General features: G+C 42.5%; 1 protein-coding gene across 1 annotated transcript in view; it reads right to left on the reverse strand.

The window, feature by feature from the left end:
• LOC118816025 (5-hydroxytryptamine receptor 1E) overlaps positions 1 to 5,663 on the reverse strand; it is a 30,403-nt gene extending 24,740 nt beyond the window's left edge. Inside the window, exon 1 of the mRNA XM_036582513.1 lies at positions 5,505 to 5,663. The gene's annotated coding sequence lies outside the window, so the exon portion shown is untranslated. The remainder of the gene's footprint in view (positions 1 to 5,504) is intronic.
• Positions 5,664 to 10,144: the final 4,481 nt, after the last annotated feature.

The raw sequence follows: 10,144 nt of genomic DNA on the forward strand, positions 1-10,144 counted from the left end.
GTGCTTTTATATCCTCCTCCTGCGTTCCTCAGCTCAGGATCTTTATCTGCAGGCCGGAGAGTTTCGGTTAATGCTGAAGGGAAACGCAATAACATTTATCGCAGAAGCTAATCGGCGGCAGGCTGGGCTGAGCTCTGAGCGGATCTGATAGCGCGTTCCTGTCCTTTCACTCGTCCTCCACCTCCCCCACACCATCACCCACCCCACCGTCTGGATGTGGAGGGGACAAACACACTCACTGATGCTCCCAGAGGGCTCCACACTCATCCAGACACAAAGTGGCCCATCAGAAAGACTCACTCAGATCCCTGAAGTGGCACCGCGTTGGAATGTCCCACTATTTTGACAATACCTAACCATCAAAACCATCAACACCACATTAAACCCACTTTAATAACAGAACGTCCACTTCTATGAACAGAACGTTACTACAGTAAATGGTTATGAATTCACTGCCTGATTCTGAGACACTGCTTTATGATAGTTTTGAGAAGATTTTGGCCTTAAAATCAATTATTTGACTTTATCGATAATGTTGACGCCAAAAAAGCGCAGGCAGATATTTCCGTTCACATTTTCAAAGTGACACCAGAACAGAGTGACTTAACGACTTAAAGGAGCAATAAGCGATTTTATACTTTGCCTAATGAAATAACCAGTAGGTCAGTGTTCTCACAGCTAAATACTAGAGGTCCCATTCCCACCTGCTCCTGCAGAAAATCGCAAGCATTTGTTCTGCTCCCGTCTGCAATCGAAACGTTTTGTCCCGCTCCCACCCGCACAGCTCTGTTAAGGCGAACTGACATCCAATATCTGACACAGTCTATTCACAAATGCATGATCCTCTGCTGAAATCACAGGTCAGTCATGGTCATCAGGCTCACTGTGAGTAACTTCACCAAACGCCATTTATTCACCATTTAAACACAGAGCAGGAACTAAACCACAGAGCGGTTATTTTTGGTGTTGTGCTGGGCAGCTGTGGCCGTCGGCCTGAAGGCTCCTCCGTCTCTGTGAGCTACGAGAATCTGCATGTTGTTCGTGATCAGCAGCTCTTTAGAACGATCCTCGGATACAAACACTCAAGCGGTGAAGAATAGTCCTCTCCCTATCACGAACATCAAAAGGGGAAGTGATGCTACAGGTCGAAAAGTCAAAATGAACCAATCACGCAGCCCCACACATGGCCCCGGGAGTGGACAGCTTTCACACTGGGCAAAACACAGACCACTGATTTCAGGTGGACCAGAGAACGGTTCCGCTTTCACACTCGACCAAACGTACCAAACTCTCAAATCAAGCAGTCCTGCGTTCGGAAAAAAGCTCTAGTGTGAAAACAGCCTTAGATAAGCTGCATTTTATTCAAACACACAGATTATAGATCAGTTCAGTCTCAGTAGAAATGTTTAATAAGCTCAGTGACAGAAATTCATGATCATAGTGACCAATATTAGATTTTCTCAGTTAAGTTCAATTAAATTAGAATTCCAGTGGCCATTAAAGGGCCCATACCCTACACTACTCTTGTATTTTAGTGTTTCTAGTGTTTTTTAACTCCACTTAGAACCCTCATGTGGTTTAAACAGGCTGTTTCCGTTACTGTGCCTTTAAGACTGGCATATGCAAATGAGCACTGTTCTGATTGGCTGCCCTCATTCAAAAAGAGGCCAGGTATAAACTCACTGTCTAACTTAAGCGTGATGGGGCGGGGCTAAAAATGAAGAATAGCACTTTCTGTCCACAGCAGTCCTCTTCCTATCATGAACATCAAAAGGGGAAGTGATGCTTCAAGTCAAATATTATATTTTCTCAGTTAAGTTCAATTAAATTCAGTAGAAATTTTAACTGACAGCTTAAATAATCGCCCTCGCTTTCTTCTCGATCACTAACCTCCATCAGATCTGCTCCTTCAGTCCTGTCAGTCTCCTTCAGCTTCTTTCTCTCCCTCTCTTTCTGTTCAATAACACAATTTATTAACCTCGGATTTATAAGAACTTTAGGAAATAATGGGAGATTAATCATTTTTTTGTTTTAACTGGTAAAAATCTCATCTGACTGGTCTTCAATGGCGCCGCCGCCTCTGTCAATTTCCATCTACAGGTTGAGGGAAATAAAACTGTTATGATCAACACTATATGACCTTTTCACTGACATTAACTTACTGTAAATGACAAAATATGGCCTAGTCCTTTTTCTTTGCCTTATGTAAACACACAGTTAGCTAGCTAACAAACGACTGAGTAAAAGCCCGACGGCCAGCTATACTGACCATAACGCACCACAAACCCATACTGCAGGTGGGAGTCTTCACTCTGTACGTTCTGTTTAACGTACATAAAGTCTAACATTCATTTTAGATCAAAATCCTGTCACAGCTTCAGTCGCAGTTGACTGACGTCACCGCAGAGCAAGTCCTTCCCCCAGCTCTGATATGAAGGGCTAACTCTTGAGGTCTGATACTTTACTTCATTTCATTAATTCATTTCTCTGATAGGGACGGTGCTCATTAATCAACAGAGCAGAAAACACTGTAAATGAGCCAGAGTCAGCCCTATAACCTAATCTGCTGTCCCTGGTCAGTTAAAATGGCAACTTAAATTATAATAAGATGATTTATGACAAATAACACTTACAGATAATACAGACAGACTAATACCCAAACTGATACAATGTAAACAACACAACAAAACCAAAAACCAAAAACCAAAAAAACAGCAGGCAACAGAAAGTTCAGTCGACAGCTAGACTGACAAGGTCTGACACAATTGGCTAACAACTTATAAGGTCTCATATGATTGGCTTGCAATTTATGAGGTCTCATATGATTGGCTTACAATTTATGAGGCCTGATATGACTGGCCTACATCTAATGAGGTCTGATATAATTGGATTCACTGACTGACTCACTTACTCACTGACTGACTTACTGACTGACTGACTGACTGACTGACCGACCGACCTTTTTGCATTTTTATTTGCATCTTTATTTTTCCAGAGAAAAGCAGCAGTGATGTTATCTGGTCCAGTGAGAGGGTGAGACAGGACCAGCACTGGACCAGTTTAGGGCTCCAGTGTCCAGCTGGTTTTGTTGACCGGACATTAAAATGAATCTGAATCCATTCCATTCATTACAGTAGATAAAGACAGCCAGAAAAGACAAACTAATCGAAATAAAGTAATTACTGGATGCCTGTACTTCTCTCTTATTATTTCCCTTTCTTTATCTCTCTCTCTCTCTCTCTTTCGCTCTCTCTCTTTATCTCTCTCTCTCTCTGTATCTCTCTCGGTTCTTGGTTCTGTTATTTTCTTTCCTTTCTGTCTCTCTCCTCTCTTTTTCTCTTAGTTGTTTCTTTTTCTCTCTCTTTCATATCTTTTCTTTCTCGCTGTGCTCTCTTCTTTTCTCCCTCTCTTCCCTTCTCTGCTATTTCTCTCTCTTTCTGTTCTCTCTCTCTCTCCCTTCTCTTCCTGTCTCTCTCTCTCTCTCTCTCCCCCTTCTCTCTCTCTGTCTCTCTCTCTCTCCCCCTTCTCTCTCTCTGCCTCTCTCTCTCTCCCCCTTCTCTCTCTCTCTGTCTCTCTCCCTGTCTCTCTCTCTCTCTGTCTCTCTCTCTCTGTCTCTCTCTCTCTCTGGGTTTATGTTGTGTTGTGCAGGATGCAGATTAGTATGAATATGATGCAGCAGGTCTTCAATCACAGCCTGAATCAGCTCAGTGCTCTGAACTTTCAGTCTCAGTTTAAGGCGACATAAACAGTGATGAACAGTGATGAACTGTGATGAACTGTGATGTCACAACCATGAACGCACTTACACACGACCTCCCGTTCAGCCCACAGCACTTTAGCCCACTCAGGTTATGCAGTGATAAGGAGAGTTCAAACCACCCGATGAAGCTGATCGGCTGAGATTAGCTTCTTTAGCTTTAGCACTGCAGCTAGAAGGCTAATGTCTCTAACAAGCAATGGAAGCTATATGCCACAGATTAGCATGGTGCTAACTGCACAAACCCTGTAGAGCTGTTGGTTCATCTCTAACAGGCTTGACTGTGTGGCTTCTGACACTGTATGTACAGACTGTGGCACTGCTAGCTTGATGCTAGCACAACACCGGAAATCACAGAGGCGCCAGTGGAAACTAGCATTACTGTTCTGGTGCCAAACTGGTGAGCAAAAATATTTATAAGTTGAAAGTTTCTGCGCTAAACACTGTTACATTATGGTTCATTTATGGCATATTTTCATCATTATTAGACCAAAAGTAATGAAACAAGTATAATATAATACATAATATAATATATAAAATAATAATGAAGGACGACTGAGAGTTCTTGAGGTCCGTGGTTGTCAACAAAGGCCTACTCTAATTAAACCATTTTCCCACAGACATTAATTAACTAATTATTTATTGGAACACTTTTAATAATAATTTAAAACAACTTTAATGGTTTCTGATTTTTTCAACAGGCAAGAACATCAGAACGTCCCATTAGAACACTCTGACCTTCCAAGATTAGCAGAATTCTACGTCCCATTAGAACACTTGGATGTTCTCGAATGATTCGATTCAAGTTAGAACACTCTGACCTTCCAGGATGACCAGAATTCTACGTTCAGTCAGAACATCTAAACGCTCTAGAACATTTAAGTTCAGGTTAGAATGTTCTAACATCCTTGGATAAGCAGAATACCAGGTCCAGTTAAAAGATTTGAACGTTCTAGAGCTAGAACATAACGTTCTACGATGACCAGAAGTCTACATCCAGTTAGAACATTCTGACGTTCTAGAGTCGACTGAGAGTTCTTGCAGTCCAGCTGTTTCAGCTCTGCTACAAAGCCTCCCGCAGCTTTACTGCTTTATGTTATTACCAGGTACAAGTGGTGAAGTTGATTTGGGTTTTTCTCTTTACGAGTGGTTTCTACTCGGTTCCAGTGAAAGGTTCCCTCATCCAAATAGAAATGTCTTTACCAGGAACTGTAGCGAAGTCAAAACAACAGCAGCAGCAGCAATGGAAACTGATGGAACTGATTATTCAGTGGAGAGAGAGATGGAGAGGTGGAGAGATGGAGCTACTGCTGTTCTTTCAGAAGTAAATCTACACAGTTGGAGGAAAAACTGGATTATTGATCACCACTATCAAGAACGGAGAACGTTAGAGCTGGCAATAGTGAAATTAAAATAAAAACATGGTTAGGAATGATTTTAAGGACGTCTGACAACAATTTAGACCTTTTTCCAACATTATTTCAGCTCAAGATTTGAGATTCCCCAGCTTTTTTCGAATTTTTCCGTTCCACCTTAAATGGTGCAGCAGTTACATTCTGTCACCTCAGGCACCAGAACGTAACTGCTGCACCATTTAAGGCGGAACGGAGAAATTCGAATCAGAACCCACTGTACTGACTCAAGACATTAAAAAAGTGATTAGGGGGGTCTGTCACCTTCACGCACCCCCTTCACCTGTCCTAAAGCAGGACCCCCAGACCGGAGCACAGAGAGAACTTTAGCTCACCTGTATGTCTCCCCCCATCCATGCCCGAGAGTCTCGAGGTAGCAGGTGAAACACGCGCACGTCCATCACGCTCTCCTCCTCCTCCTCCTCATCTTTATCCGGACCCCCGTACAGACCCCACACTGCACTGTAATCCGCGATAGAAATCCTCGCGCACCTGTCCTCGCGCCCCCCGAGTCCCCGGGTTTACCGTGCTGTCTGTACCGCGCGCCGCCGCTGCTGCTGTGCTGCTGAAAGAGGCGGAGCGGAGGCGGCCGGCAGAGGGCGCTGCTCACTGAGACCGGCCAACCACGCAGCGCCTTCCACACTGCACTCCTCAAACAAGATGGTTCTTCAAGGGTTCTTCAGTAAGGGAAATGGCTCTGTTTAGAATCCTGAGTTCTATTTAGAACAGTTTGCGTGCTTAAATGGTTCTTTGCATGATGAAATGGTTCTTCAGGTTGAATGTCCGGCTTGTACCAATAGCAGAACCCTTTTTGGTGCTATATAGAACCATATACAACGCATTCTCAGTCTGAAGAACCAATTTACCATGCAAAGAACCATTAAGTATCCAAATAGTTCTAGAACGCATGGTTCTAAATATGCATTAAATGGTTCTCTGCATGGTAAAATGGTTCTTCAGGTTGATGGAGAATGTGCTGGTTCTACATAGCACCACAAAGGGTTCTGCTATTGACATTGTAATCAAAGCAGAATGCTTTTTGGTGCTATATAGAACCATATACAACACATTCTCAGTCTGAAGAACCAATTTACCATGCAAAGAACCATTAAGTATCCAAATAGTTCTAGAACTCATGGTTCTAAATATGCTTAAATGTTACAAGCCTGACATTGTAACCACAGCAGAACCGTTTTTGGTGCTATATAGAACTGTATACAACACATTCATTTCACCATGCAAAGAACCATTTAAGCATCCAATGGTTCTAGAACTCATGGTTCTAAATATGCTTAAATGTTACAAACCTGACTTTGTAACTGCAGCCAGACATTTACATCCAGTTTGAATGCCAGATGGCTCTACTGCTAGCTAGAACATTTTATTTTCAGAATTGGTAGGTTGACAGGAGCAGGAACATCCACTTTAAATGCACAAGAATAAGATTTTATTCTAAGCAATTCTACATTATTTCTATTTTTAAATGCACTCAAGGAAAGCTGGTTCTTTCAGATTATGTAAAAATAAATCAGTAAAAGACAAAAATGGAGATAAAGTTTCATCCTGATTACAGAAGCACACTGCGGTACTGCTGAGCCGACTGGTTTACAATGATTAATGTCAAAGTTTATTAAAACTTTTATGAGGTGAACATTAAAAATGAACTGCAGCAGCAGATCCATAAGCGCAGATCTTTACTATAGATCCATCTCATGATGTTCTCATGTTGGTCATTACGACGGAACCTTGGCTCGTATTGATCTCCTGACAGAAAGCCTCAAGAGGTCAATTACATCTCACCTATTGAGAAACAGCTGTATGGAGTGTGTTCTGGAGGAGCCTCAGAGCGAGGCCATGTCCTCCAGGCAGGACACGCTGTCTCCACTTAACCAGCTTCAGCGGACAGAAGAGTAACCGTGAATGAGGCTTCAGTGATTGGGGGCACCTCCACGTCCGTCTGGGGTCCATTCCAATCTCCATTCCTGCTCCTGCTCTAAACACAGAACATCTAAGGCTTATTGAAGGATAATCAAAACAGCTACGAGAAGGTTAGACATATGTAGAAATTACACCCACCTTGTGCTTCCACTAACCGGCCACTTTATTAGAAACACCCACCTTGTGCTTCCACTAACTGGCCACTTTATTAGAAACACCCATATTGTGCTTCCACTAACTGGCCACTTTATTAGAAACACCCATCTTGTGCTTCCACTCACTGGCCACTTTATTGGAAACACCCACCTTGTGCTTCCACTCACTGGCCACCTTATTGGAAACACCCACCTTGTGCTTCCACTCACTGGCCACTTTATTAGAAACACCCACCTTGTGCTTCCACTCACTGGCCACTTTATTAGAAACACCCACCTTGTGCTTCCACTCACTGGCCACTTTATTGGAAACACCCACCTTGTGCTTCCACTCACTGGCCACTTTATTAGAAACACACACCTTGTGCTTACACTCACTGGCCACTTTATTATAAACACCCACCTTGTGCTTCCACTCACTGGCCACTTTATTGGAAACACCCACCTTGTGCTTCCACTCACTGGCCACTTTATTGGAAACATGCACCTTGTGTTTCCACTCACTGGCCACTTTATTAGAAACACCCACCTTGCACTTCCACTCATTGGCCACTTTATTAGAAACACCCACCTTGTGTTTCCAGTCACTGGCCACTTTATTAGAAACACCCACCTTGTGTTTCCACTCCCTGGCCACTTTATTAGAAACACCCACCTTGTGCTTCCACTCACTGGCCACTTTATTAGAAACATCCACCTTGTACTTCCACTCACTGGCCACTTTATTAGAAACACCCACCTTGTGTTTCCACTCCCTGGCCACTTTATTATAGTTATTATAGTTACAGTATTATACTTTATTATATCTCTAATAGACTTGATTATGTGGTTTCTGACCCTGTATGGAACATAATAAACATGGACTAAATTATGTTAGCATAGCTAAAAACAGTAGCAGCCTGACTTTTGTCTGTATTTTGTCTGTGACAGTATTTGGCAGCGTGTAATGATTCAACCGTGCAGTTAGCAACATGGTAACTAATGCTAAGCTTACGGTATGTGCTAGCTACATTAGCTTCACAGCTCCAGCGCTAACGCTAAAGACCCAAACATGTCTTTGCTGATCGACTACATTTGGGGTATCTGAGGGAAACGAGTTACAGCTGATATTTTGCTGAACTGTCGCTTTAACCGTCCCTTATGCTAATGCTAATCTGTGACCCTCAGTGTTCTTCAGCAGTAACTGGTTCTGTTGAGCCTTTTAGCGTCTGCATAAGCTAATCAGGAGAGCGTGCTGTTAGCTAACAGGCAGTGGATAACGTGTGATTTTAGGCTAATGAGCTGTGAGTGAGTGTTGGAGATAAACCTCAGCGTCTCTCTCGCTCAGCGGTGAGTTTCACACTGTAATTGCTGTCTATTGTTCTGGAATGTCACAGCGTCCACCGCCCGCGCCGCTAAACACACACAACACGCATATTTTACCTTCATTAACTCACAAACGCTTTCAGAAGTTTTTTGGTTGGACTGAATGCAGGATTGTTTCATTATAAATGAGTTATTTTAACCGATAACAGTGGAGTAAAGAAGCAAAGAGCAGATTTAATTACTGTATCCACACAGTCGGAGTGGTCAGGACCGCTTCTGCACATTTAGAGGCCCTAAAAGTCCGTCAATAAACACTGTTTTAAGACATCAGAAAGACTGTATATAATTACAGTAATATTCACTAATGTGCTAATTTGATAAATTGGAAATTGCCCTGCAATGGAATGGTGACCTGTCCAGGGTGTTTCCTGCCTTCCGCCCAATGACCACTCGGATGTGTTAATTGAAATTTTATACGTTGTGCATCACTATCAGTCTGAATCCGCTTCCGCTTCTAATTTTAATTCTGATTCAGCCTCTGAATGTGTCATAGATTCAGATTTTGAATCTGATTCTGAATCTGATGTAACCTCTAATTCTGAAATTAATTCAGCCTCTGATTCTGATTCAGCCTCTGATTCTGAATCTGATTCAGCCTCTAATTTTGACTCTGATTCAGCCTCTAATTCTGAATCTGATTCAGTCTCTAATTATGAATCTGATTCAGCCTCTGATTCTGATTCGGCCCCTGATTCTGAATCTGATTCAGTGTCTAATTCTGGATCTGTTTCAGGCTCTGATTCTGATTCAGCATCTAATTCTGATTCTGATTCAGCTTCTGATTCCGATTCAGCCTCTGATTCCGATTCAGCCTCTGATTCTGATTCAGCCTCTGATTCTATTTCTAATTCAGCTTTTAATTGTGAATCTAATTACACCATTTCTTTTGATTCAGCCTCTAATACTGATTCAGCCTCTAATTCTGAATCTTATTCAGCTTCTAATTCTGAATCTGATTCTGTTTCTAATTCAGCCTTCAATTGTAAATCTAATTACGCCATTTCTTTTGATTCAGCTTCTGAATTTTGATTCAGTCTCTAATTCTGAATCTGATTCAGTCTCTAATTCTGAATCTGATTCAGTCTCTAATTCTGAATCTAATACAGCCTATGGTTCATGTGCCTCTGTGAAGTGTTCTCATGTGCTTCTGCACGACTGGATTACACACACACACACACACACACACACACACACACACACACACACACAGCTTTCAGCCCCCCCCCCCACACTCCTCCTCCTCTTTCTCTTATACCTGTCCGTCTGTCTGTCTCTCCTTTCTGTCCTTTATTTCATTTCTTCGTTCTGTTCCGTCTCTTATGTGTTCTTTTCTCTTCACTGCGTTTCTGCTGCTGCTGATTAAATAAAGCTCCAGTCTGTTGGATATTTACTGTAAGGAGAGAAACACTGAGCGCACTGAGAGAAAGAACACTGGCCTTCAGCCAACTGTGTGTGTGTGTGTGTGTGTGTGTGTGTGTGTGTGTGTGTGTGTGTGGGTTAACAAAGAGAGCCGTGGG

Source organism: Colossoma macropomum, unplaced genomic scaffold (genome assembly GCF_904425465.1).
Source record: "Colossoma macropomum unplaced genomic scaffold, Colossoma_macropomum, whole genome shotgun sequence".
NCBI classification, from domain to species: domain Eukaryota; kingdom Metazoa; phylum Chordata; class Actinopteri; order Characiformes; family Serrasalmidae; genus Colossoma; species Colossoma macropomum.